The sequence below is a fragment of the Chrysemys picta genome, chromosome 4 (assembly GCF_011386835.1).
Source record: "Chrysemys picta bellii isolate R12L10 chromosome 4, ASM1138683v2, whole genome shotgun sequence".
Classification (NCBI taxonomy): Eukaryota; Metazoa; Chordata; order Testudines; family Emydidae; genus Chrysemys; species Chrysemys picta.
Genome location: NC_088794.1, coordinates 5,826,516 through 5,853,775, shown reverse-complemented (window position 1 = coordinate 5,853,775; position 27,260 = coordinate 5,826,516). Strand labels below are relative to the sequence as shown.

General features: G+C 43.2%; 1 protein-coding gene across 2 annotated transcripts in view; it reads right to left on the bottom strand.

The window, feature by feature from the left end:
- Positions 1-27,260, bottom strand: part of LOC101933321 (up-regulator of cell proliferation-like) — a 38,815-nt gene extending 11,555 nt beyond the window's left edge. The window contains exons 1-3 of one of the 2 annotated variants that reach the window (XM_065594201.1): positions 26,909-27,260; positions 25,414-25,479; positions 11,444-11,892 (exon numbers count right to left, since the gene is read on the bottom strand). The gene's annotated coding sequence lies outside the window, so the exon portion shown is untranslated. The other variant, XM_065594202.1, reaches the window with a different exon arrangement.

Below are 27,260 nucleotides of genomic sequence, written 5' to 3'. Positions count from 1 at the left end.
AAAAGGCTTTGATGTAACACAACAAAGGTTATGACACACAAACATAACAGAACTTACACAAAGCAAGGAAATGAAAAGTCAAGTCACTTCACAGGGCATGACCCTTTCTTCCTCTCCCACAGTGCGCACTTTGCCATTGTCACAACTACTGTACATCACAATCCCATCACCATTCACAATTAGCTGCTCTAAGAATTTGATAGAACCTGTCTCCTTCTATAGCCACAGAAACATATCTCAGTTTCACCCTTTAGACCCTTTCTCAGTACCTCTAAATTTCTTCAGAATCTCCTCTGGAACAATACCAAGTTGGCGCAAAGTACTTAGTTTCTCTTCCAGTTCAGGTGAAATCTCCACCGGTGGCCGATCTTTCACCTGCTTGCATCTAGAGAGCAACATTATTGTGTGTGATAATTTATTATTTCATACTAGGGAAAAGTTGTTGGCAAAGGAGACCCAATGCTTTAGTTTATCGCGATCTCAAACCAGTACGGCATATTCTATGGCACTGCAAGATTTCTACCCAGCTTTGCCAATGGCCTATTAATATAATTGAACAGTGAACTGCAAAGACCAGCTCTCAGCTAGAAAGGGATTTCAGTCTCCACGGCGACATTCACTCCTTTGCCCCCATGCTTTGATAGTCAATGTGTTTCCAACATTTCTGGAGGTTTCTGTGCTGTGAACATTGGCCCACTGGGAGCTGGACTGATACCCACTCCCTCCAAACTCACCTCCAAGGAGTCACCAGCTTGTAAAAAAAAATCTTGTTAACTACAAATGTTGTTAGAACTGTGACCAGTGACCAGCTGAAAGGCCCATAGTCCACCCCTAAAATAGAGATACCTCCAATCTCCCGGAGATTCAATTTATGCAGAACATATGTTCAGGTTAATAATCCTTTCTGTAGGATTAATCATAAAATGATAAATTCTCAGGATTAAACTCAGAGGGAAAATTGCATCTGAAGCATGATCCTGACCTGCACAGTTCACTCTCATGCACTAAGGAGATGCTATTTTAACATGGTTTCTAGGCCTCTTCCAGCATAGTGAAGTATTGCGGGGGGGGGGGGGGGTTTGAGAATGAGCAACATACCTGTTCAAGGTGCTTCTGATGTCCTAGATGGGAGGGCACTAACTTTGCCTTCACTACTTGAGTTCTATATGCATCTCTCAGTATATAGCTGACAACTTAAATTAATATTATACTTGGTTGAAAAATTTTCAATGACATTTTTTCCATTGAAAAACACCCTTTGATAAAAACAGAAATATTTTGCAGAAATGAATCTGGTTCAACAACATTTTCTCATCTCCAGGCTGGAATACATCAGAAAGCAAGACTCCGGGGTCAAGTCTCTGCTCTGAATTGGGCAAAGTATGGGCTTGACTCTGACTCTATTCAGACCATTGCCCCAATCACCAGACTATTGAGTCTCTTTCTCTCTATTTTTTGTGAAAAGTTTCAAAATGTTGTTTTCATTCTATACTGGAACAAAAACCATTTTGAAACCTTGAAACTTGTTGTGAAATGGAATTGTTTCCAGCCAGCCTGAGAAATGAACAATACTCATATTCAATAGTTCAGGAGTGTTTCCTTGCAGGGAACTGAGGGTGTATAATCTGCCTCACCTGCAGGAATTCACTCGCTGGCTGCTGCCATTTTTCTTTCAACTCCTTTATCAGGTTACTGAGAAACGAAATCTCCTCAAGGAGTTTGGTGATGTTTTTATTCTCCCTCTTCACAATGTCCTTGTTCAGCTCTTCCAGCCAGGCCAGCAAAGGTTGCCTTTGTTCCTGCAAAATCTTCTCCAGTTCCTCAAATTCTGACATGATTTTCTTCCTCACAGATTCTGTCTCTTCCTGTAATGAACAGACACAGACAGGGACAGGGTGGGTCAGCGACATGGGGAGTCCTGAGATTTTTCATAAAGGTCTCCACGTGTAGATGGGAGAATTTAGTTGTAACCCATAACAAATTAGCATGAGGCAATTCCTGAGTAGCACCCTCTAGCATTACAAGAGCAAAGTTTTTCCTATAGCCTCCTGGTCAGCCCTAGTTTATGTTACTAGTGTGTCTGTGTCATGATTAATGGCTTCTTGCAATCCAGGTCACTCTAACAGCAGAAGGGGAAGCAGGACTTTGAATTACCCTGGCAGAGACTTATTGCGAGAGGCTTTGTAGAGGCCAGGGAAATGTGTGTGTGGGGGATGGGAGAGAAGAGACAAACTCTTAACAAAGCAGATGTATTGAGGAAATCATGATGTCTACATGTCCCTTCCTGGAACACTAACAGTGTGTGTGCACTCTCTGATCTGGTGACACACAGAGGAATAGATGCATTTAGAAAATACATTCTGTACATGCATACACAGCAACAGATGTCTGGAGAGAGACACAATCTCTCACAGTGCCACAGTCACAAAGAAACCCCAAACCTCCCATAACTGCCAAAGCCATACACCCATGTGGTTAATGATTATGAGCACCTACCTGGTGTTTCTGACTCCGCCTTTCCTCATTCAATTTAATTCCCAGAAGTTCTTCTTTCTTCTTATTCAGATTATTCAGCTCGACACAAATTTGACCCTGAGCAAACAAACAAACAAACAAACAAAAAACAAAAACCCAAAACTACAATTGTGCTTTTGACTTTAATAGGAGAGAGGGTTGTTTGTCTAATCTGGATAATTCTGTGAATCAGTACTATCAACAGCAATTGTTATGGGTTGAATTAAAACCTTGTTGAAACTGATGGGTGTGAATGTTCCCACCATTTAAGATAACTGTAAGAGACAGGTGAGGAATTCTACCTAAACAAGGCAAAGTGGACTCTACCTAGAAACTAGCACTCTGGGGGGGAGGGGTGCCAGTGGGTATTGTATGACCGGGATGAGGTGTGTGTCCGTGAGACAAGCACAAGTGCAGACATAAACTGAGAGAGCACATGGAGAGACACACAGGGCTGCAGATGCAGAGAAGCAGAGGAAGAAAGCCAAGCGGCAGCGGCAGCAGCCTGGAAGCATGGGGTAGACTTGAAGACGCCTAGAGTGAGTTCTGGGCTGGGGATGCTGGCTGTGAGCAAGGACACAGCCTCCTGTTATTTTACTTCCTCCAGCCATCAGGGAAACAGGCCTTTGTACGTTCTCTGTAATGAAACAGGAATGCATTAAAGGTACCATCGTCAATTACTCCTCCTACTTGGGAAAACCTATAAGACCTTGATTTTTTTGGCTAGTTGCTTGGGTCAGAGATGGTAACAGTACCAATACTGGTGTGCGTAATACACAGAAGAAAGGTGATCTGCGTGCAGTGCTACCACACCTTCCACAAGGTCCAGAGGTTGGTTTGTGTAAATTTTATTTCCAAAACAAAGCAAAACAAAAAGACCAAAACACAAAAATGTTGTGAATGAGAAGTTAAGGTGTCAGGTTTGAGTGGATTAGTGCCTGTAAAACTGCTCAAGAGACAGAAAGCAAAGGATAGGAATAAATGGCTAGTTATCATTATAATTAACAGCAGGTTCCTCAAGGTCCTGAACTAGGTCCTGTGGTGTTTAATAAAATTAGTAACGATACAGTAAAGGGGTATGAGCAGTGAATTAGCAAAATTTGCAGGTAACACAAAGTTATTTAAGGTTAGTCAAGTCCAGAGGGGATTGTTCAGAACTTCAGTGAGACCTAAACTATTTAGGGGAACAGACAACACAATGGCAAGTGGAATTTATTGTTCATTTCAGAGGACTGGTATAGACTCCATAGTTAACACTGAGCAAAGGTTTGTCTAAGAGCTGATTTTCAAAGTACTTCAAAATGCAAATGCACAGGCAGGTTGTGTATCGATAGTAGGAACAATGGAGCAGGAACCGAAGTTATCCCCAGTGTTGTATCGAGGAAATATTTGTAGTGAGCCTTATCAGCAGAAGCACATTGCTTCTTGGAGCCAGGCAGGCAAGCCAGTAATACTATCTGTATAGTTCTCAGTAATAAGTTAAGTAAGCTGTTTACTGTTACTAAAGTCTCCAGCATCTTCTCATGTTATAATAGCTGGTTGGCAAGAGCTATTTCATGGTGTCAGAACAAAACTATGCAGACATATTACACTAGCAACACGAGCGACCTGTCTGAAGGCCATAGAGAAGGTCATGAACTACGATCTCTGGATACTTGAGACGTATCTCAGAGTTTGGTAACTGTAGCCCAGTGCTTCAAAAACATTCATCTCTGCCTTACACTTGAATAACCATGAGGCCAAAGTGACACTGAAAGAGGACTTTTGTCGTCCGCCTTTATCATCTGACCACAATCCACGATACCTTAGAGTTAACTTTGATCAGACATTGAGCTATCGCAAATACCTTCACAATACCAAAAAGGAGATAAAGACAAGAGATAATGTTAGAAGTGCTAGTGACAATGTAAGATTCAGGGCTGTATTTTCGCCTGAGATAGAATTTTGGGTTTTGCTTGCCTGTTTGATTTTTGATACACTTATATCCTCACTAATATGTCTGAACAAAGGACAAAGACACTGTACGTTGCTTCTGTCTAGCCAGATGGGTTTGTTAGTATAATGGAAACAGATAGGAACAGTTAAAGTGTTACTGGGCATGGTGGGAGTATAATATATGAGCACACACTTGAAGAGTGCCTCAACTTCTATCTCAAGGTGATTAGGGGTCACCAAATGCAATTAATAAGCAGCAGGTTTAAAACAAATAAAAGGAAGTATTTCTTCACACAATGTACAGTCAACCTATGGAACTCTTTCCCAGAGTATGTTGTGAAGGCCAAGACTATAACAGCGTTCAACAAAGAATTAGATAATTCATGGAGGATAGGTCCATCAATGGCTATTAGCCAGGATGGGCAGGGATGGTATTCCTAGCTTCTGTTTGCCAGAATCTGGAAATGGGAGATAGGGAATGGATCACTTGATGATTACCTGTTCTGTTCATTCCCTCTGTGGCACCTGGCATTGGCCACTATCTGAAGACAGGTTACTGGGCTAGATGGACCTTTGGTTTGACCCAGTATGGCCGTTCTTACATAAGGCAAGGTCAAGCAACCAGTTGAGAGGGGCAAGAGGGGATTGGGGGGAAGATATAAAACATTACAAGGCCAGAGAAATGCTTGCCCCTGACTGTAGCACAACTCACTCCATACCCCTCCTATGGGGTACAAGAAAGGTGGGAAGAAGACCCCAGACCCATGACCCCCCACTATGGAACATCACCATACATTGTAAGGGGTGAGACCAAGGGCGTGCATTTCAGGTATAATTATGCCTGCTGAGGAGGGGGGGACGGGACACTGGGAAATAAGGCTCTGTGGTATCAGAGTTATGGACATGCTTGCGGGAAATTAATCCCAATAAACATTGCATTGACTGAATTTTGGACTTCTGGTCTTCTGCTTTCTGTCTGCATGACAAGATCCAGGGGAGAGGATGAAGGGAAAGCCCTCTAACAATTAACATCATCCAGAAGCATGCTGGCACATCCTGGGGGTGTGAAGCATGTGTGTTATGAATATCAGGCTGATGCTATAAAAGAATTCCATGTGTCACATTCAAAACTGATGTGCAACAAACTGGTCAAACAGACCTGTCTTGAACAAGAATGTATGTGTACCTTAATTTTTAATTTAAGCATTAACCAGAGTCACAAAGGAGGAAGGGAAACCAAAAGAAGAAGCTCAAACAGGTGGAAGAAAGAGTAGGGAACTTCCTTCCACACAGACTTTGTCCCCTTGATCCCAGATGGAAATATTTTTCAAGAGGGGGACTGAAAGTATATAAAAAAGGGTCACACATTGTAAGATACTGTGCTCTCTCTTTCTCTCTGCCTACCCATCACATTCTGTGCACCTGAGAAGACAAAAGGAAACAGCCGCTGGACTTTGAGGGAGGGGTCCTGACATGAAGAGTTTGGTCAGTAGCCTTGTTGGAAGCATATGGTGAGAAAATTTGCTTGAATCTCATATAGTTTGTTAAATTAGACATTAGTAGGTGTTTTATCTTTATTTTTCTAGTAACAATTTCTGACTCTTCTGCCTCATTACTTGTCTTCTTTTAAGATTTCTTTGTAGTTTGTAAACTTTTTACTGTTTTATCGAATCCGGTATGTTTAAATTGAAGTGTCTGGGTAACTCCATTTAAGATAATAAGCTTGTGTATTATTCCTTTAAAGGAATAACGGACTTGAAATATCTGTATTGTCCAGGAGAGGGCTGGGCATTACAGGACATACATTTCTGGGGGGAAATCTGGGACTGGGGTGTGAGAACAAGGGTGTAACTGGCAAGCTGCAGTTACACAGACACTCAGGGTGTGGCTTGCACTCTGTTTGGCTATTTGTGAGTGGCCCAGGTGGGAGCTACTACAGCAAGGCATTGTAAGGCACCCAGGGTTGCAGGGCAGGGGGCATATCCCCCCTACCGGTCTCAATTGTAGCCAAGTATGTCACAAGTTGCCACCCCAATCTCATTGACACTGAAACTCAGTGCCACAATTAGGATTGTTAGCAATAAGTCACTAGGACCAGATGGTATTCACCCAAGAGTTCTGAAGGAACTCAATTCTGAAATTGCAGAATTACTAACTCTAGTCTGTAAACTATCATTTAAATCAGCTTCTGTACCAGATGACTGAAGGATAGCTAATGTGATGCCAATTTTTAAAAATGGCTCCAGAGGTGATCTGGGCAATTACAGGCCGGCAAGTCTGATTTCAGTACAGGGCAAACTGGTTGAAACTATAATAAAGAATAATATTGTCAGACATATAGATGAACGTAATTTGTTGAGGAAGAGTCAACATGGTTTTAGTAAGGGGAAATCATGCCTCACCAATCTACTAGAATTCTTTGAGGGGATGAACAAGCATGTGGACCAAAGGGATCCAGTGGATATAGTGTACTTAGATTTTCAGAAAGCCTTTGACAAGGTACCTCACCAAAGGCTCTTATGCAGAATAAGATGCCACAGGATAAGAGGGAAAGTGCTCTCATGGACTGGTAACTAGTTAAAAGATAGGAAAGAAAAGGTGGGTATAAATGGCCAGTTTTCAGAATGGAGAGAGGTAAATAGTGGTGTCCCCCAGGGGTCTGTTATGGGACCAGTCCTATTCAACATATTCATAAATGATCTGGAAAAGGGGTAAACAGTGAGGTGGCAAAATTTGAAGATGATACAAAATTACTAAAGACAGTTAAGACCCAGGTAGACTGCGTAGAGCTACAAAAGGATCTCTCAAAACTGGGTGACTGCGCAACAAAATGGCAGATGAAATTTAATGTTGATGAATGCAAAGTAATACACATTGGAAAACATAATCCCAACTATACATATAAAATGATGGGGTCTAAAATACCTGTTACCACTCAAGAAAGAGATCTTGGAGTCATTGTGGATAGTTCTCTGAAAACATCCACTCAATGTGCAGCAGCAGTCAAAAAAGTGAACAGAATGCTAGGAATAATTAAGAGGGGGATAGAGAATAGGACAGAAAATATCATGTTGCCTCTATACAAATCCATGGTACACCCACATCTTGAATAGTGTGTGCAGGTGTGGTCGCCCCATCTCAAAAAAGATATATTGGAATTGGAAAAGGTTCAGAAAAGGGCAACAAAATGATTAGGGGTATGGAACGGCTTCCATATGAGGCGAGATTAATAAGACTGTGACTTTTCATCTCTGAAAAAAGATGAATAAGGGGAAATATGATTGAGGTCTATAGACTCATGACTGTTGTAAAGAAAGTAGATAAGGAAGTGTTGTTTACTACTTCTCATAACACAAGGACTAGGGGTCACCAAATGAAATTAATAGGCAGCAGGTTTAAAATAAATAAAAGGAAGTATTTCTTCACACAACACACAGTCTACCTGTGGAACTCCTTGCCAGAGGATGTTGTGAAGGCCAAGATCATAACTGGGTTCAAAAAAGAACTAGATCAATTCATGGAGGATAGCTCCATCAATGGCTATTAGCCAGGATGGGCAGGGATGATGAAACTAGCCTCTGTTTGCCAGAAGCTGGGAATAAGCGACAGGGGATGGATCACTTGATGATGACCTGTTCTGTTCATTCCCTCTGGGGCACCTGGCATTGGCCACTGTTGGAAGACAGGATACTGGGCTAGATGGACCTTTGGTCTGACCCAGTAGGGCCATTCTTATGTTCTTATACCTACAGTAGAAGAAGTCACCAGCAAGTTAGCAAAATCTACAATTTTCATTTTTTAGATTCTAGTAGTGGATTTTGCCAAGTCCAGCTGGGTAACAAATGTTCTAGATTCTGTATGTTCAACACTCCATTTCACAGGTACAGGTTTCCCAGACTTCCATTTAGCATCTATTCAGCTCCTAAAGCATACCAAAGAGTGATCCAACAGACATTTGAAGGATTGCAAGGTGTTGCATATTATATAGATGGCACATCGGTCTGGGAAAATAGCAGATGAGAACATAAAATATAAATATAAATAAATGGAGATATACCTATCTCATAGAACTGGAAGGGACCCTGAAAGGTTATTGAGTCTAGCCCCTGACTTCACTAGCAGGACCAAGTACTGATTTTGCCCCGGATCCCTAAGTGCCCTCACCCAAGGATTGAATTCTCAATGCTGAGTTTAGGAGACCAATGTTCAAACCCCTGAGCTATCCCTCTCCCATAATGAAAGGCTCAGGAGACTCTAGACAGGTGTCATGAAAAGAACCTGTGACTAACAAGAACAAATGCAAATTTGGCTGTGACAGAGATAAAATATTTGGGGTATCACTTGACAAAAGAAGGTCTAAAATCTGACAACTCAAAAACTTCCGTTATCACTGAAATGGCCACAATGACCCTGCAAGGCTGAATTGCAGATTTCTTGGAATGGTTATTTACCTTGGTAAATTTATCCCAAACATGTCAACAGTAGCAACTCCGGTAAGAAAACTGTTGGGAAAAGATTCAAAGTTCGCCTGGATGCCAATGCATGAGGTGGCATATGAACACTTGAAAGAACTGCTTATAAAGGCACCCATGATGAAATACTTTAACGTCGAAGAACCTGTTACTGTGTCAGTGGATGTAAGTCCTGCCAGAGTAGGGTCTGTATTGCTGCAAATCAGGGTTCCTGTTGCTTCTGCCTATACAGCTCTGACAAGTTCACAACAGAGCTATGCCCAGATAGAAAAAGGAACACTGGCAACAGTATTTGGCTAGACTCGATTTCATCAGTTTATCTACGGGGGAAAAAGTAACTGTGGAAACAGGCCCCGTGCTTCTTGAGGCCATTTTCAGAAAACCTTTGTACAGTGCTTCACCAAGGGTTCAAAGATGGTTGCTAACACTCCACAAATATCAACCTGAAATTGGATACAGACAATGGTAAGAGCTAGCAATTGCTGGTGCTGTATCCAGAGCATACATACTGCATGATGCCGGAGTAAGTTCCGAGGAAGCTGATGTTGCAATATGTTACATGATGTCTTATTTGCTTATTTCTGAACAGAAATTGAAGGAATTTCAAGCTGCTACTTCAAATAATGTTGTCCTGCGAAGCTTAAGACAAACAATTTGCCAAGATGCCGAGGCAAGAGACCTGAATTACCAGAGCATATCTGTACTTACTGGTCATATAAAGAGGAACTAAACATGCAAGATGTACTTGTCTCTAACAGTGACAAAATCACCATACTGGCAAATCTAAGAAAACAGATCTTGGCTATTATCCATGAGAGCTGTGTAAAATAAGAACTTGAGATGCTGTCTATTGGCAATACATGTGTAGTCAAATTGTGGACATGGTACAGTCTTGCAACAGGTCAAATCTTCAGAAACAAAAATCAAAAGGAACCAGTGCTACCACATGAAGGTTCAAACTGACCTCTTCACCTTCTCAACTCCTCATGGACCAGATTGCTGACTTCAGCAAAGTTGTTGCAACCCAACCTGATACAAGGAGACACACAAACTAGCCTAAAATTCAGACAAGCAAAGCAGAATTTTTTTTCTTTGACAAAGGTACAAAGCCTTTATTACCACTGGAAAAGAGAGGGAGTGTTTGTGTTAATCACAAAGGAAAATGGAAACATGCAAAGGTGATTGACAAACACACTGCTTCAAGCGCTTATCTTGGTGCGACAGGAAAGAAGAAAGGGAAGGGATTCAATGAGCACTAAAAGAATTATGCAGGAAGAGACTGAAAATATGGAACAAATGGAAACTGTGTTAACATACATCTCAGAAATACAAGCAGTATCAGTCCACTCTACTGAATCTCAAGAAGTCAGCTTGAACACAGAACAAAAATGGGGCATTGACTGATACTCCTGTGATTACCTCTAAAGGTAGAGTGATAAGAAAACCTGCTAGATACCAAGACTAACTGTAGACTCTTAGGGATCCAGATTGGAGTACAGATGCTAAATTATATTGATACAGTTAAAAAATGAAATTTAGTTAAATTGTAAGTGCTGTATTTTTTTAAAGGTGAAAGGTAATGATAGTAGGAACTTTGGAGCAGGGACCAAAGTTACTCATAATGTTCCTCCTCACCCTCTACATACAACCTTATGTAGTGAGCCTTAGCAGCAGAAAACACACTACGGGCACTTGCAGCCAGGCAGGGAAGCCAGCAGTATCTATCTGTACAATTCTCAGTAATAAGTGTTTACTGTTACTTAAAATCTCCAGGATCTTTTCTTATAATAGCTAGTTAGCAACAGCTATTACAGATTGCTTTGGAAATGCTCTGCCATATCAAGGCCAGGGGTGCAGTTAGCAGTGCCCATTTTGGGTGATTTGGTCCCACAGGCCAGGGCATACAGCCCCCGCAAAATTTACCAGCTTTAAAAATGTTTCACTTCTTAACCATGTTTTTGCCCATAGTCGAGGGGGAAATATATGCAGAATCTAAATGAAACTCACATCAGAGAACTTCCCCTGATCTCCACTTGTGAATGCCACCAAAAACAAGCTGCACAATGCAAAGGTTCAGAAGTTACTAGACTGTGAGCCAGTTCTGATACAGAAGCAAGAGTGCAATGGAATATGTCAGTTTTGAGTCCATTTTTCAAAGTGCTCTAAAATTCACAAGCACATTCAGATCGGGTGGAAATCTGGTAGGCCTGTTGCGGGCCTGAGGTAGTGTCAGTTTGGAGTTATTTGGTTGGCAATTCCTGATACACAGTCCCTAAATTAAAAGTCTGATGTTGGCAGGTTAGGGTGGCCTTAGTGGCCAGTTTTACCTTCACCTGCCTGGAAGGAGGTGCCTTGCAGAACAGAGATTTCGATGGAGCTGGTATTTAGAAGAATGTATCTGGGAAAAGGAGAGATTCTGCTGTTCTGAAAGAGCCTCAGAAATGTCAACTCCCCTGAGAGGAAAGTTCATATTAGTCTGAAAAGAAAAGGATTTAATTAATCAACATCAAAGTGGTTCTTACCTTATACTTCTGGACAGCCTCTTTAATGAGGACCACTGTGTGCGCTTTGTGCAGTGCGGATTTGTCACATTCCACACATATGAATTCCCCATCCTCTTCACAGAACAGGCTGAGTTTTTCCTTGTGGCTCTCACACAGATTCTCCTTTTCCTCTTTTCCTGGTTTCAATCTACATTTAACTTTTTCTACTAGACTGGCCAGCTGCCAGTTAGGCCTGAAATTCACTTTCTCCATCTTTGATCTGCAGATGGGACAGCCATGATTTCCCTCTTCCGATTTCTCACAGTATGTAGTGATGCAGATTTCGCAGCTGCTGTGCCCACAGTCTATAGTCACTGGGTCGCTAAAATAATCCAAACAAATTGGACATGTGGCTTCATCTTTTACTTCCCATTCAGGAGTCTCTGAGGCCGTGGCTGTTGCCCTCTCTGGGTTCTCATTCTCTCTTCCTGTTAAGAGTAGCAGATAAGAGACTTTTACAGTGTAACAGCTTTACAGAACCTACAAACTTGTCAGCAATCCTATATATTCTTAGATTTTAATAGGCAGTGTTCTTTAACTCTGTCTCTCTATAAAACAAAGATATATTCTTCTTTTATATAGGACACTTTAACCTCTCTAACCCTTTAATGAAACTGAGTGCTTTCAATTAACAATACAATCTTTCTAATTACTGAGCAACTTTACTCTTCTTTCACTTCTTGTGGTTTTATTTTGTGGCCTTGTTTTCTTTTCTTTTTTAATTTACTTTTTTGACATGTTCAATAATGAATAATTTAAACAAAATAAAAACTACAGAATCAAAATGATTTCAAACAATTCTGCCATTTCCTGATTAGGACTATACTAACTAATAACAAGACCTGGCACTCACTCCTCAGGAAACACTCTGGAGATCAGTAGAGCGCAAAGCAGCTCACAAAGTTTACTGTAGTTATCCTGACAGTACCGCTATTGCCACTGTACAGGTGGGGAACTGAGGCACAGAGAGGCTTAATGAGTTTTCTAAAGCCACATGGGAAGTTTCTGGTGGAGCTGGGACTCAAACCCATGTTTCCTAAGTATTGTACTTTATGGGATATCTAGGAGTGCACAGCATCTTGATGCCACATGCCCTTAGCATAGAAAGGTAGGACTGGAAGAGACCTTGAAAGGTCATCTATTCCAACCCCATGCACTGAAGTGGGACCAAATAAACCTAGATGGTCCCAGGTGATTGTCCAAAAAGCCTCCAATTATGGGGATTCCACAACCTCCCTAGGAAGCCAGAACTTAACTACCGTTAGAGTTAGGAAGTTTTCTCCAATATCTAACCAAAATCTCCCTTGCTGCAGATTAAGCCCATTTCTTCTTGTCCTACTTTCAGTGGACATGGAGAACAATGGATCACCATCCTCTTTATAACAGCCCTTAACATGCGAAGACTGTGGATAAACGCAGAAAGAGTGATTGGATCCTGGGGCTCCCCTCTCCCAGGTGGGTGCCCTAAACCACTGGACTGCAGAGACATTCTCCTGATTTCATTTTCTGTGGCCCAATGTCTCTTTATGTATTTATACACAGTGGAACAGTCGCTGGGCCAGAGGGAGTGAAAATGACTCTAGAGCCTGGGGCTAGGACATGCACATGGAAGTCCCTGGTCCAGTCTCCCAGCTCCAATCACTTTCATTATTTAGCCACAGTGGAACAGCTTAAACAGGAGAGACTAGATCAGTGGTTTTCAAACTTTTGTACTGATGACCCCTTTCACACAGCAAGCCACTGAGTGCAAACGGCCCCCCAAATTAAAAACACCTTTTTATCTATTTAACACCATTATAAATGCTGGAGGCAAAGCGGGGTTTGGGCTGGAGGCTGACAGCTCACGACACCCATGTAATAACCTCGCAACCCCCCGAGGGGTCCCGACGCCCAGTTTGAGAACCCCTGATCTAGATGATTGTTCTCACTGCTGTTGTGAAAGTTAAAAGGTCACCAGCTGCTCCTCATCTAGAGTGATTTTGAATGGGACCTAATCCAGTCAATACACAACGAGTATGCCTGTGAGATTAGCCCCTGCACATAATTCAGGTAGCCAAATGCCTGTTTTCCCCTGGTTTGTGAATTACTCTGGGACTTGGATGAGAGATAAGTGTCCATATGTCTAGAGGAAGGAGCAGTACATGTGCTCATAGGCTGAAACTTAGACTCTATGGGAACTTTTATCTTGAAAACTTAGGTGCTAAGTGAGTTCAGTCACCTAAATTGTTCGGTGGTGGTGTTGTGGGTGTGACGTTGCACTCCATATGCTTTATGAAAATATGCTTATGAATATGAATATGACATAACTGGAATATGCTTTATGTGAAATACCTCTTGTAACATATCAATGGAAAAATTATAATCTACTGGATGTGGTCATCCTATTTGTATGCCAGTATCATTCTTATGTGTACAGTTAGGCATATGAAGTATAAACTTGTATTACTGTTAAGGGGTGCCAATGCTGGCAGAAGGGTTAGGCTCAGTGGTATCTCAGCACATCAGGTGACAGTCCCAAGGGGGTCCCAACGAGTGAACCTGTCACAGTAGATCACAGTGGAGCATAAAACGGGTACCCAGATGCCTAAACTCCAGAATTAAGTGCCTAAGTTTATGGTTTAGGCATATAAGTATCTTTCCAAGGAGTAGCCATGTTAGTCTGTTTCATCAAAGACAACGAGGAGTCCTGTGGCACCTTAAAGACTAACAAATGTATTTGGGCATAAGCTTTTGTGGGCTGGTTGCATCTGACGAAGTGGTTTCCAGCCCACAAAAGCGTATGCCCAAATACATTTGTTAGTCTTTAAGGTGCCACAGGACTCCTTATTATAAGTATCTTTGTGGATCCAGGTCTCAGTCCCTATTTTACAGCTATCAGCAAAAGCAAAGTTCATGCAACCGAGTAACAGTTGGCATATAGACATCATAGGGAAGCAGAGGTGATCTTCACTAGCTAAGGGAGATTTTATGTTTTCCAAGAAAATGTAGGTAACACTATTCAATCTGTCTCACATCTTTACAGAGTTAAGATGGGTGAACAAACCCTTTATGTGACTGAGGTCTGGGGGACTGTTAGAGGACATTTGTAAAATAGGAAGAGAGATGCTATTTAGAACGTACAGCACATTTTACTCTCCACACAGACATAAAAAGGAGCAGCCCAGCTCAGTCTGGGCTGACTGCTAAGGAGGAAGGACGCTCCGCGCTGACTCCATCCCGGGAGCAGCTGGAACCCCTATCCGTGGAAGCCAGAGGTGCCAAGACCCAGACCGATCCCCAAGTACCTGCAGACGCCTGAGAGAGATTGGAGTCACAGGGAACCGCACACGCCAAGAAGCCTAGAGACCCCGTTGATGCCTCAAAGGCAGCTCCAAGAGACTTGTGGCCCGGGGGTACTAGCTATAGTCCTGCATGAAGCCGGCATGTTCCCGTTTTGGCCCCACTGGCTCAGTGGCAGAACACTCCACCTCTGCCACGGCCCAGGGCTGGGACCCCTTACCCCAGCCATCACCCACCCCTAGGTGGCGGCCCACTTTCCCAATGGGTCGCAAGGCCACTCATCCCTGAGAGAGCAGGCAGCCATATTGATTGTGGCCACTAGGCCCTATTGCCCTGGAAGCCAAGGCGACTCTATTGACACCAGCTGCTAGGCCCTACAGCCTGGAGAGCCAGGGTGACTCTGTTGACTCCAGCTGCTAGGCCTTACAGCCTTGGGAACAAGGGCAACTCTATTGACTCCAATCACTAGGCCTTACAACCTGAGAGGAGGGGCATCTCCATTCACTCTGACCATTAGGCATTACAGGCCTGAGGCCAAGGACAGTCCAGTGGACTAATTCATGGGGTGCAGTCAACCCGCAGTGGATGGAGTACCCCTACCCTATCACAGGCAGCTCATTCAAAGGTAGTGTGCCTTGAGAGAAACTTCTACAGACAGAAGATGGGGAACACATATCACCCTGGTGGGCTATTGTGTGTCTTACAATAGAAGGTTATTAGCATTGTGAGTCAAGTGTTAATGAAAGTCAGATGGAGACTTCAGAAGAAAATTAATAAGAAGAGGTAAACAGCAGAGGGTGGCAACTTATTTTCAGGTGAAGATCAAAGGTCTAGTCTAGTATATCTGGGGGTGCATCCTTCAATCTGTGAAGACAAGCTGCCAGCGTGCTTGATCTTATGAAAGGGGGGATATCAGCCATGTTGATCGAAAATGCTCCAGAGAGGACTTGGGGTATGCTATCCTGTGGGAAATAGGGGGATGCCTTGTGAGCTAAGTTTTTAGGATCTTGAAAGGCTGTTATGATTTTGTTTTATTTGTAACTATTTGTTTCCAATGTTTTTGCAAGATAGTGTGTGCTATTCCTTTGAGAGTCGAGGATCTGTGAAGCTCCAGTGGAACTGGGCAGCTATGATTAGTTAAACACAGGAATAAATTGCCGAGGGAGGTTATGGAATCTCCATCTCTGGAGATATTTAAGAGTAGGTTAGATAAATGTCTATCAGGGATGGTCTAGACAGTATTTGATACTGCCATGCGGGCAGGGGACTGGACTCGATAACCTCTCGAGGTCCCTTCCAGTCCTAGAATCTATGAATCTATGAATTTTTGTGAGGGCTCTATAGGTGCTGTGCCAACAGAAACAATCAAGAGAAGATGCTGAACAAACTAAATTAATTTCCAGTTTTTCAGGTGGTGCCAGACACTTATGGGGACCCCCCAAGAGTAACTGAGATTGTGCACACTTTGTAGTCTTGCAGTTTCATTCTCTGGGGTCAGCAGCAGAGTTTACACTGACCCGTCTAACCCTGGCATGAATCTGGCCCATATATTGACTGACACCACATTTCCAAAAGTGGCCACTGATCTGGGGTGACTGATTTTGGGAGCCCAAGGTTCTCCAGCTGAGCATCCAGAAATGAAGGCATTGAAATCAAAGGCAACTGTTAAAAAACTGTGCCTGTGTCTTTATATTTATGATGGGGTGCACCAGGTCCTTTGAGGCCCCATACTGGAGGTTTCTCACTCCTATCACATCCTGCCCCAGGAAAGGAGCAGTGAAGGTGGGTCCTCCAGGCCTTCCGAGAAAGTCTGCAAGGAAGCAGCCTATCAGAGTTCAGCAAGCTCAGTTAAAAGGGCCTGAGCAGGTCAGTTTCTGGCTGCTACCAGAGCTTATTGGAGCTCAAGGAAGACCCAGAAGAAGGGTTATGGTGGCAATGGCCTTTGGGGAGGAAAAAGAGGAGTAGAGAAATTCAGTCCTGCAGGCAGAGTGAATAAAAAAGGGGCTATGTTGGAAAAGGCCTAGGGAATAGCAGTAGTGAACTAGAGGCAGTAGTATGTGCTGCTGTTTGTAGGATCCCTGGATTGGGACCCGGACTACTGGGTGGGCCTGAGTCCACCCCCTCCAGCCACTGAGAAAGTGGCCTGAGTCCTGAGAAGGGAATAAGACTCATTTAGAAGCATAAGCAAAGGGCTGGAATTAATGGGCTTGGGGATGGGGCCTGTTGTTTATTTGCTTTTATGTGTGCCCTAGTATTTCTAGAAGGAAATACTAATATTATTGTATCCACTTGTCTATGAACTTGTTGGTTGCTAATGTTGTTGTATCAAGCTGCTATAATGGAACAAAGGAGGATGTTATCACACAGTGTAAATGTTATTACTGGGGCATGTGCCACGTAAACACAAAGTTTACCCGTGAGTGCTATCTTTATACTTAACTGACCCTAGAACAATAATTTGTGTTAGTATAGAGATGACAATGTATTTATTATGTAAAATGTATGAATACTGATGAATGATACATGTATTGTTTCCACTTATCCACCTCTATTGTAATGAATGGCTAGCAACTGAATTATGTAAATCAGTATAACTGGATTACTCATGTATGCGGAGGAGGTAGATTGTTAACTTCAAAGAGTGGGTCATTGTGTCTTCCACAATGGGAAGTCTACAGACCCATGCTGTGCAAAGAACACTAGTCAAACTGGTTTCAGCTATAACACCTATATAGTGGGAATGATCCTGCATCTCTAGATTGCTTGGGTTCTACAGGGGGAACCTTCTGCAATTGGACGGAGGACCCCAAAGCTATTTGGGAAACCCTGAGGAACTGAATGAAAGCTAGCAGACATTACAGCTCTGTATCATTTGGACTACAACTCTGATTCATCTGTAATGTAGTTTATCTGCTTTAACCTTGCAATAACTCTCATTTCTTTTTCTTAGCTAATAAACCTTTACATAGTTTTCTAAAGGATTGGCTACAGCAGTGTATCTTAAACCGGGGTTAATGGAACTCCAGAGTGTGTGTGGGCCCCGCTGCTCAACTCCTCCCCCTCCCTCCCAGGAAGGCTCCCTACCTGCTCTGGTTCCACATGGCTTCTGGAAGTGGCTGCCAGTTCCCTGTGGCCCCTAAGCACAGAGGCAGCCAGGGAGGCTCCGCGTGCTGCCCCCACCCAAATGCTGGCTCTGCAGCTCTCATTGTCTGGGAAATGCGACCAATGGGAGCTGGGGTGTGGCACCTACAGGCGCGAGGGCAGTGCACAGAGCCTCACTGGCTGCACCTCCACCTAGGGGCCGCAGGGACCTGGCAGCCACAGTACCTGAGAGCCACAGTAAGCACGGCCGGGACCCTGTATCCCTCACCCCCCTGTACCTCAACCGCCTGCTCCAGCCCAGAGTCCCATCCTGCAGCCCAGAGCCCATGCCCCCAGCCAGAGCCCTCAGCCCCTACATCCCAACCCCTAGCCCAGAGTCCCCTCCCATACCCCAAACCCCTCATCATAGGCCCCACCCTAGAGTCTGCACCCCCAGCTGGAGCCCTAACCCCCCCCCCTGCATCCCAACCCTCCGCCCCAGCCTGGTGAAAGTGAGTGAGGGTGTGGGAGAGTGAGCGACAAAGGAAGGGGGAATGGAGCAAGCAGGGACGGGGCTTAGTGAAGAGGCAGGGCAGGGGGTCCCCGGAAATTTTTTAAAACACTATGGGGTCCTTGGTTTGCTAAAGTTTGAGAACTGGTGGGCAACAGCATTCTTTTTGGTGAGATCCTTAGGTATATATTGGCCTGAGGTATATGACTGGCCCTTTGGGGCTGGAAGTAACCTAATATATGGTGAATTTGGTTTTAACAACCTTTCACAATAACATTCAGTTTTTCTGGGTGATAAAAAGGAGGCTAGGGGGCCTAAAGAGGATTGTCTGTGACTTCATGGTAAAACTAATATACTGATCCAGGAGTACACTTATTACTGGCTTGGTGAAATCTAATGAGAGAATACACCACCACTCTGGGGTGTCTGCCTTGATTTCTGACAGTCAGACCTGAGTTTCGCACTCTGAGCTGTGAGCCACTCCAGGCAGCATGACAATTAGTGTAGTCAGCAGGATTCACACGGCACAGGTCAACTGGGCTTTGAGATCAGAACCCAACCCAATTTAACATTTAAATTTAATATTGAGTTTTAGTCAGAATGAGTTAGTCACACTCATATGAGGGTCTGAACACACAAGACCTTAAAAATCTACATAAAGATAGGGGCAGTAACTGTTAATAAGGTAACTTATTATTATAAGACTGATTGTATGGAGGATTTTTTTCCACCTTTGAAAGACTGCATGATAGCTACAAGATTCCACGAGATAAATGGATGCCTATTCTTTTAACCAAAGTAATTGAAAAAGCCAGACAAGTGCTTAAGGAAATGGAGACCGGTGAGTCTTTGCTGTATAAAAGCTCTAAAGAAATGGTATTGAAATGTTTAAAGTCACCCCAGAGTCATGTCACTTGACATTTAGAAATCTTAGAATGTCTGACAATATCACTCCAGTAGAGTACAGGCATAAGATGCACGGCTATACGAAAAAGTCAGTAACTGAGGCGGTGGCCAATGGTAGCTTTGACAAGCTGTTCGATTTAATAGCACAGGAGCAATTGCTGTGGGGAGTCACCAGTGACATAAAGGCAACAGAAATTGCTGATGAGTATATTGAGGCAAGAGCTCATGAAGGACACAAACCCCAGGGAAAGGGTAGTGCCTCTGCAGATGTTTAAAAGGGATGTAACTGTTGGGATATATAAGGGTTAAGTAGAGACCTGGGAAACCACTAGTGTGCTGGTATGGTATTGGGGAGTAAAGTCACGGGCAGGCACCATTTCTTCGCTTGATATATAAGTGTCATCCCTCGCCCTCCCCTTCAGCGTGTTGGGAATAGATAAGCTCACAGCTGCATAAGGAATGTGGGGATCTAAAAGATACTTTCCCAGCTACATAAACGAGCTCGGGGTCATGGCTCCTTCCTCCCTCCCCTGTGAACTGCTGATTATGGGAATTTGTGGCTACAATTACTGCAAAGAAATGTATTTTCAAGGTAAAAATGCCCGTATAATATGCGTAATGTTGTGAACAATAGAGAGGGGTGGGTATACTAATTGTATGGGCATGTCTATTATTTAATTAGGGTTTTGGGGGTGTTGTACCAAATATAGGTGTTTACATACTAACTTAAATTTAAAAAAAGAGTGTGCTGTAACTAATCCAGTGCTTACTCAACAATTGGGTCAAGGGGAACAAGTATCGTAATAAAAGATCCCATCTACTCAATCCGCCTCTGGGTCGACCTGCTCTTTTTTCTTCTAACAGTAACATTTAAGAATAAACCTAATCTCAACTTTGTTTAAAAAAAACCTCAAAGGAGCTGAGATTTTAAAACCTCTTATCCAGGGGGAAGTTGGTTGTTTGCCATCACTGTGGAACCCCCCAGCCATATAAAGACAAATTGCTCACAACTAAAAACCACCTCACAATCTGCACCCACAACTCCTACTGTGAGTGCAAATGCTAATACTGCAAATGCTAATGCTACTACGTTAGTCTCAGAGGAAATTGTGGAGGAGGAAAATATATTACAACTGAGCCTTGGGATGGTAGTGAAGCATTTATTAAAAGTGCAAAAGTGAATGGTGTTAAATGTATCAGGTGGCACGATACTGCATCTGATGTTACTTTGGTTAAAGAAAGTTTTGTAAGGGAAATAGAGAGATTGCCTGGCAGAAGTATAAATCTTCTAGCCTTGGCCAAATTTTTGGTGAGTGTGGCTCTGGCTAAAATCCACTTTGAATGGGAAAATTTGAAGGGTGATATAAGAACATAAGAACGGCCATACTGGGTCAGACCAAAGGTCCATCCAGCCCAGTATCCTGTCTACTGACAGTGGCCAATGCCAGGTGTCCCAGAGGGAGTGAACCTAGCAGGTAATGATCAAGTGATCTCTCTCCTGCCATCCATCTCCACCCTCTGACAAACAGAGGCTAGGGACACCGTTCCTTACCCATCCTGGCTAATAGCCATTAATGGACTTAACCTCAATTAATTTATCCAGTTCTCTTTTAAACCCTGTTATAGTCCTAGTATTCACAACCTCCTCAGGCAAGGAGTTCCACAGGTTGACCATGCGCTGCGTGAAGAACTTCCTTTTATTTGTTTTAAACCTGCCGCCCATTAATTTCATTTGGTGATCCCTAGTTCTTGTATTATTCAGGTAAATAACTTTTCCTTATTCACTTTCTCCACATCACTCATGATTTTATGCACCTCCATCATATCCCCCCTTAGTCTCCTCTTTTCCAACCTGAAAAGTCCTAGCCTCTTTAATCTCTCCTCATATGGGACCCGTTCCAAACCCCTAATCATTTTAGTTGCCCTTCTCTGAACCTTTTCTAATGCCAGTATAACTTTTTGGACATGAGGAGACCACATCTGTACTCAGTATTCAAGATGTGGGTGTACCATGGATTCATATAAGGGCGATAAGATATTCTCCGTCTTATTCTCTATCCCTCTATCCCAGTTGCTTTTTTGACTGCTATATAATGGTTGCTATTAGAAATGTGCTACTCACTGATATTTTGATAGGTAATAACATTATAGCTATGTTTAAACAGGTTAATATTCTAACTAAGTCCCAGGCAAAGTATGGATGTGACTCCTCTGCTTTACCTGGTGTCAGCGAGGAGAACTGTGAAGGGAGGAAGGATTCCCTCAAGCCATTGGTTGTTGAGAATAGCAACTTGCTAGCTGAGGGAAATGCCCTCAAACATTTGTCTGTTAGTAGCAGCAGCTTGCCTGCTGGGAAACTTGTTCCAACTGCTGACTGCTCACCTGAAAAATTGTGGTAATGTCCATCTGACTTCACTCTACATCCCACAGAGGAAGGTGACTTGGAAGGAATTTCAGAAAGGGAATATGGGAAAAGGAATTTTGTAGGATATAGGCAGCCCTGTAATCCTTTGGTTTGGCCTAGCCAGCATTTTGGGGAAGTAACGTGGTTAGCACATGAATATCCTCATGTTGGTCCCTTGTGGGAAAATGCCCATGAGAGAGGGGCTGATTCAGCCTCTGTCCACCCAGGCAGGCAACCCGTAACTCAGGCACAAAGGCGGGACTGTGTAGCTGACCTTTCTGGGGGGAAGCATCACACAGCTAGCTCTCCGGGGACACAAGGAAGGGTGACAGACAAGCCTCCACTCCAAATCCCAGTTTTGACATGCTGGTGGAAATTGACTGCATCTCTTTAATACAGAACCCAGTCTTTGAGTCTGCAAGGACTATGGATTTAAAACCAAAGAGCCAGCAGGCTGAGCATGCAAAGAGCCAGCTGTGTTTCTGAGAAAATGCAAATTACTTTGCTGATGGGGGGAGGAAGCTTCCCCCTCGTGGATAACACAAAGGAAGTGGCTGAGAGGTGCTGTCAGAAACATTCACAGCTTCAGCAGGTAGAATCTCTTAACCAAGGGAGCTCAAGTCACAACCCTCCAGAAAAGGCTGCAGGGTGGGAGGACTCAGTCCTGAGGGTGAAGGCCACAAGTTAACCCCAAGAGGGAAGTGGGCTTTTTGCATCTGCACAGCCCATAATGGGCCTGTCATTATGCAGGATTCCTTTGCCTCCTTACCTTACTGGACCCTGAAATACCAAATCCCCAATGATATGATTGAATTAAAAGCCTGTGCTAAGGGGAACAGTGAAGTAAAGGAAAAGCCAGCGGTTAATTATGTGCCAAGGTTCAGGAAGGGTATTGAACAAACCAACCCACCGACTGACTGTCTAAACAGAGGGTGTTGTATGATGAAAAGCCTTGTAAAGGCTCAGCTGTGATAGAAAACCTGATGGTAATGTCAAAAGTACAAAGTGCACAAGTTTTAGAAAGAGCCCTTGGAAATAATACGAGGTAATTATGAACACACAGTATGTTATGGACTCTTATAGCGATGCTGCTTCACAACTAATACTTGTAAGCAGACTTAGAGCTTGTCACAGCAGAGAAACCATAATCATAAAAGTCAGAGAAAAACTAGAACTGGAAGGGACCTTGAGAGATTATCAAGTCCAGTGCCCTGTCCTCACGGCAGGACTAAGCATCATCTAGATCATCCCTGTTAGATGTCTATCCAACCTGCTCTTAAATATCTCCAGTGATGGGGATTCCACAACCGCCCTAGGCAATTTATTCCAGTGCTTAACCACCCTGACAGTTAGGAAGTTTTTCCTAATGTCCAACCTAAACCTCCCTTGCTGCAGTTTAAGTCCATTGCTTCTTGTCTTATCATCAGAGGTTAAGGAGAACAATTTTTCTCACTCCTCCTTGTAATACCCTTTTAGTTACTTGACAACTGCTATCATGTCCCCCCATAGTCTTCTCTTTTCTAAACTAAGCAAGCCCAATTCTTTCAGTCATCCCTCATAGCTCATGTTTTCTAGGCCTTTTATCTTTTTTTTTTTTTTTTTTTTGCTCTTTTCTGGACCTTCTCCAATTTTCCACATCTTTCTTGAAATGTGGTATCCAGAACTGGACACAATACTCCAATTGAGGCCTAATCAATGCAGAGTAGAGCGGTAGAATGACCTCTCATGTCTTGCTCACAACACTCCTGCTAATGCATCCCAGAACCATGTTTGCTTTTTTTGCAACAGTGTCACACTGTTGACTCATATTTAGATTCCTTCATGCAGTACTCCTTCCTAGACAATCACTACCCATTCTGTATGTGTGAAACTGATTGTTCCTTCCTAAGTGGAGCACTTTGCATTTGCCCTTATTAAACTTCATCCTATTTAACTCAGACCATTTCTCTAGTTTGTCCAGATCATTTTGAATTATGACCCTATTCTCCAAAGCACTTGCAACCTCTCCCAGCTTGGTATTATCTGCAAACTTAATAATCGTACTCTCTATCTAATTCATTGATTAAGATATTGACCAGAACCAGTCCCAAAACAGACCCCTGCAGAACCCCACTTGCTATGCCCTTCCAGCATGATTGTGAACAGTTAACAACTACTCTCTGAAGATGTTTATCCAGCCAGTTATGCACCCACCTTATAGTAGCCCTTATAGTAGCCCCATAATAAACCTGGTCTGCTGTGTGGAAGGGGAAACTGAGGAATGCCACCTCACTGCTTTCATGGCTGAATGCCAAGATAATTACACTCTGGAAAACATTGAGATCTACATTACGTTATCACCAGTTGAAAGGGCAGAAATATTATTAGTGCTGCAAAGTTACAATCAGATGTTTTCCAGCAAACCAGAGTTGACACACTTACCAACTCATGAGATCACTGAACTGGGTCACAAGGTGTTAAATGGGTTACAAACACTTGCTAGAGCATTTGTAACTGACTTGGCTATTTTCAGTAGCTCCAGGGAAGATTCCTGCTTGATCAAAGCCCCAGCAGACCCTCAGCAGCAGCTTCTGGCTTTCTAGCACCAGTTTAGCAGCAGCTCCTGGTTTGGACAGAGCTCCATAAAGCAAGCTCAGCTCCTCTCCAAAATGGAAACCCACCCCATGTTCTCCCTGCATTGATCCCTAGAAGTCTCTCTGCCTCTTTCCCAAGGCATCATGGGAGGTGTAATCTCCAAGGCTGGATTGCAGCACTCAGGATCTTCCCAACTGGACCACTCCCAATTAAGTTCAGAGGCTGATCTAGTAAAGGGTGCCTACATATGTATCCCCAAAACTGAGTTCTTAAAGGTATGTAAGCCAGGTCACCAGAAAGTGATAAACAGGTTCTGTTCAGACAAGGGATAGGAGACACTTACCTTCTTAGCTGACCATTGTGTGTGTCTTACAATGGAAGTCTATTTGCATATGGCATTACCAACTTTGCAAAGTCAGGAAGAGATCACAAAATCTACAGGAAGGAGTGGACAGCAAGATGGTGTCTGGTTTATATCTAAGGTTAAAGAATTAGTTTGGTATGTCAGGAGAATGCCAAGAGAGACAAAATATCTTTCATGTATGAAGTAAACTGACCATGGACTTGCTTCATGAATGAAAGATCTCAGCTGGCTGTAATATGCTGGAGGGATTTTGAGTGAGGTTTTGCTCTTATGACATAATTGTCTTGATAGTTAAGTTCGGGTTAAGCGAGTTGCTATCTTATTTTATAGATAAACCTTTGTTTCCAATGTTTCTCTTTGCAACCATTTGAATCTCTGTTCTTTGTTAAATAAACTTGTACTTGCTTTCTCTGTAAACCAATCTAAGTGCTGTGTGTTAAGTGGAGCTATGTTCTATAGCGTAACTTGTAAGCGGTGCTGTTCTGTGCCTTTGGGGGACAGAGGATCTGGGAATACTGTGAGTGTCCAGTGGATCAGGAGCTGGACACTAGAGATGGACACTCAGAAGCCTCAGGGGTTGGCGTGTGCCTATTGCTAACCTGCAAAGGGACAGCCCAGCTGGCCTCTGGCAGGCACAGACAAGGCTTCCTCACACTAAGGGCAGGTGGTAACAAGGTGCCTCACAGCCCTGGTACCCCTGAGAAGCGTCAGAGTTTCTAGAACAGCTACTCCATGGTCTGGTTCAGGATTTAAAACCTACCAGTGTTGCATTTTTTTTAACTAGAAGTGCTAAGTAAAGGTAAAACCAAAGGGATGTAAGAGGAAAATACCTTTGGGACGGTCTTTGTCCCCTGGCTTTGGGGATTGCTGAAGTTCTGGCACTGGAGTTAAACCATCTAACAAGAGAAGCAAATGAAAAGAGAGATTATTGGAATGCATTTAATTCAATTTACTTTCTGAGTTGATAGAGACCTATTGATTCTCCTTCCAATGCAAGTGAATAGGCACAAAGTGGGAATGAGGAAAGGTCAGTCTGGTGCCTCTTTAAAATAATACTCTAACAAGTGCTATGGGGTTGCTGGGAGTAGAATTCTCAACTCCTAATCTCACAGGACCCAATACGAATAAAGAAATACTATTATTAATTATTATTATTATTGTTCCACTCAACACTGTCCCCACAGTGGAATTTCCCAGGATCAAAGATAAATCAGGCTCCAGGAGCCCCACTGCATCGTAGATCAGAATTATGGGCACAGCAGCTTCCCGCAGCTGCCATTGGCCCGGCAGCTGCGAACGGCGGTACCTGCGGACACTCAGGTAAAGCATCTCGCGGCCCGCCAGGGGTTTACCCTGAACAAGCCATGGCCCAAGGTTGAAAACCTCTGCTGTAAGTAATGCTGCTGAAGTCAATTGTATGTCAGTATGTTAAGTTAAACATGTGCTTAAGCACTGCAATGTTGCCAAACCAAAGCATTTACAAATTGAGTCAGGCCCCTCAAAAATCATAATTGTCTGTCTTAAAAACATGAGATTAAAAAAAACATTTTAATTGGCCTTTTGGAGCATTTATTGTTTATACTTTGTAGTTTTTCTTTGCAGTCATGAGAATTAGAACTGTACTTTATATTTTAAACAAAATTGAGTCATATAATCACATGACTCAAGAAGCAGGGGCTTTACGAAAACACAAAATATTGTATGACTAATGGTACAATTACAAGACTTTGCAGCACTAGTTCAGTTCTGAGCTGGAATCATTGTGTGTAAAGTTAAGCACCTGCAAGTCTTTGGAGGTATAATTGGAGCCTGGAATGGAGTCAGAAAATGGTGAGTGAAACCTGGCTCTGAATTAAAGATTGACAGGTTAAAATCTGGGCGATTTCTGTTCTCTTCTGTCATTTCTAATAATGCTCCTGCTTTGGCTGGGAAATGTTCTCTCTCACACTTTTTGGGGTAGGACCATCCCTGCCTCTCTGTGCAGTGTAGAGGGTGGAGCACAGTGTCAGTGTAACTCACTAGTGAATGTGTGTTACACGTCTCACCTCTCTGCCTGCTCTCTCAGACTGTTACAGCTCCATTTTATGAAGCTTTGGCAGTTTGTGCTTTTAGCACTAGAGGTCCACGGGTTGGTCCCCAGTATGTTAGCCAAGATGGCGGCCATCACCTCAGCACAAAGCAAATAGTTATTTATGTCCATAAATATTATTAAAAAAAGAGCAAATGTTGAAAATCAAAGTTACAGAGAAGGAGATACAATTCCTCCTCCCTGCCCCCACACGCACACACTGTGCAGGGCAGAGCTCTCCCTAGGTTATTTCTTACCAGGTCTCAGTGTCTCAGAGAGTTTCTCAGCCAGATCTCTCCTGTTTATAGATTTCAGCACATTCACTGTCACTTCCGTCCCATGGTCCTCTCCATAGTAGCTGAGTAGGGATTGAGTCATGTCCACAGGTGATGCGTCCTCTAATTTACCCATGGGGATATTGTCATAGTCCCTCTTCAGCTTAAATTTGTTCAGTTTGAACTTGAATTGCTTGAGCTCATCCTTTGTCAGCTCTTCAAGAATGTCATGTAAGCAATCGCTCACTGCTTTCTCCATGGCATCTCCTTCCTCAGCTCTCTGAGCAGCCTGCGAGAGGAGAGACAAAACCAGGAAATGGTTCACAGAAAAAAA